Source organism: Papaver somniferum, chromosome 10 (assembly GCF_003573695.1).
Source record: "Papaver somniferum cultivar HN1 chromosome 10, ASM357369v1, whole genome shotgun sequence".
In the NCBI taxonomy this organism is placed as follows: domain Eukaryota; kingdom Viridiplantae; phylum Streptophyta; class Magnoliopsida; order Ranunculales; family Papaveraceae; genus Papaver; species Papaver somniferum.
Genome location: NC_039367.1, coordinates 47,075,699 through 47,078,590, shown reverse-complemented (window position 1 = coordinate 47,078,590; position 2,892 = coordinate 47,075,699).

Here is a 2,892-nt window from a genome sequence, read left to right as displayed (position 1 = left end):
AGCTGCGGAGAAACCGACATCAAAGGAGCCCGCTGGTTTCATCACTCGTGAAGATCTGGAACGCTTCATGGAGGACCGTGGGAAAGGAACTACACCAACTGTCCACCGTCATCAACCTCCGTACGCTGCTGCTACACAAAAGACCCCTCTCCCAAAAGGCTACACTTCTCCAACATTCACGTTGTACAACGGAACGGGGAACGCTCGAGAACATGTCTCTCGGTTCCTAGAAGTGCTAGGAAAACATGAGCACAATCATGTCGTCTGTTTGAAAGAATTTTCAAAATCTTTGACGGGCCGAGCGTACACATGGTACAATGACATTGCACCAGGAAACATCGCAAGTTGGGGAGAAATGGTCAATGCCTTCTACAGGATATACTTATTCGTCTCAGAGCAGATTACTCTTTCTGACTTAGGAAGGATGACTCAGAAGAACACTGAACACCCTAACGAATATGTGAAGAGGTTCGGGGTTCAAGCCTTGGATTGCCATGATCCGAATGTCACCGAACAACAACTGGTGGACTTGTGCATCAATGGGATGATCCCTGTCTACAGAGCCCTACTGGAAAACCTCTGGTTCCAGAATTTCTCAGAACTCCATGAAGCAGCCAAGCGATCGGCAACTACCGTGCATGCTTTACTGAAAGAGAAAGACCTAGACTGAGAACCTCGTGATAATCAACGTCTCTTCAACAGAAAATACAACCTCCAATCTTCCATGAACGTTTTTGCTGAAGGAAGCAAAAGGAAATCTGAAGCACCACAGCAGAAGCATACTTCTCCAATATCTCAGGATCCTTCGGAAGCGCAAAGAAAGGATAACCAATCATGAAATGCACAAACCTCAACCCTGCATCAACAAACGAGGAAATGATCATACATATTCAAACTTCTCTTTTCTCATTGAAGAAGTGATCGAGTTACTGGAAGTCTGGATTCAAGATGGTGCAACCAAATTGATATTCATCAAAAGGTTTCGCATTCAGGAAAGTCTCATTCCTCCCATATCCTCACATGTTATTCTAGCATGGGGACTCAATTCTGCTAGCATCTTTGTTATTGCAAGACGCTGTGAATGGGTAATTTCACCTCCGCAATATTTTACCAAGTGGTTGTATATGAAACGTCTCCGAATCGAGCATATCACCGAGACATTCACTACTGAGAGATGACGGAAGCATGGCAAAGAACGCTTTGAGCATTTCTCCATAGACTTGCAGGAATGTCCACGAGTGCTACAAAATCATAAATATCTGATGTCTGGACAAGTGTTGAATCCCACTATCGCAACAGAATGCTGAATCAACAGAAGATACACGGGCCAAGACGATCAAGCCTAAGACATTCGACGCTTCAACGCTCAAACATCCAAGAATTCTTCAAATTGTACTCCTAATCAAAGAGTACACCCTTTTCATTAGCGCTTATGGCTTCAGCACAAATATCTCGACGATGACACGCTGATTCAACACCAACCAATCGATAAACCTTCACTATCCCATGATAAGAATTCTGAAGCAGATGCAACATCATTCATGTATGCTACAAACTCCTTTCTCTACCGGTTTTTCAACTGATTTCTCTTCTGCTTTGATTTCATCCATTGCAGCATGCATCTCTTCCCAGAGAGGCTGGACTTCAATATCATATAACAAGTCATTTAATTTCTTGTGTACTTTCTCCAGATCATCCTTGGTCATCTGCCCAATCATCTTCATAGTGGATGATAGCCTTTCACGTCTTTCTTTCTCTTCTAACTCTTTCAATAGTTGATCTTCAGTCATGGGGGCTTTACCCTTTCGTCTGCGTTCATCATCATCACCATCCATTTTGATTGATTTGATTTGGAAAAATTCAGAAAACAGTAATCTCCGTCTACAAATTTCTCTCTGAATTTATTTGCTCTCTGACCCTTTGGTTTCCCTGTTAATCTCCTTATAAACTACTCTATCAGGAATAAACTATAAATTCTTGGAGGGTCACACCTATTCCCAAGAGCAATCTTTAATTGAACACGTACCCTAGTCTAATTGACACCTATTCTAACCCACTATGTCATAATGACGTTATAAACCTAGGTAAAATGGCATTTTGGTTAATTAACTAGGTAAAATGGTATTTTGGTTGCAGGGTTCTGTCAATTTTAAGATCTTTTTATGATCTTGGCTGTGATTCTATATCTTAGTAAGAATTTTAAGAGTTTTTATTATCAGGGTTTCTTTTGTTTTGTTCAGGTCTTTCATTTTTTTATGATCATAAACCAATTTAGAGAGAGTTCATCTAGAGCATTCTCTGATAAATTCTAATGATAAGATTGTAATTTTGGGTTTGGGTTCACATGGATGATCACGTTTCCTTATGATTCCTTATTTATTTTTGTTAGTCAGTATTAATTGGTTGAAACAATTGACGTTTTGTGTGAATTTTGTGACGGAAATTGTGGAATTTGGTTTAGGTTGAGTTAATTTTTGTTAGTAGTGGTTTTTTTATGGATTTAGGAATTAGCTTTTGCTGCTGTAAGGAGTAAAAGTTGCATTGTAGATTAAGCCGGCGTTGTTATAGAGACGGAAAGTAGAATCTGTTGTTGTATTCTCTCGATTTTGTGTTTCTTCACTTTCAAACGGTGTTCTATCATGCTAAGCAATTGGTTTAACAAGGAAGAAGGCGTATTTGAAACTCGGTGTTCGACCAGCAAAGCACGTGCACTCCACTTGTATCCTATTAGAGAACCTACTCATTCCCTACCTCCACATACAACAAATGGCATCGTTTGACTCCGCGGAAGATTTGGCAATCACCAAAGCATGGGAAGCCGAAAGTCGAGTTCTAGATCGCTCCTCGACCGAGACCTATGGTCGAAGATACATAACAAATTTAGCCAAGATT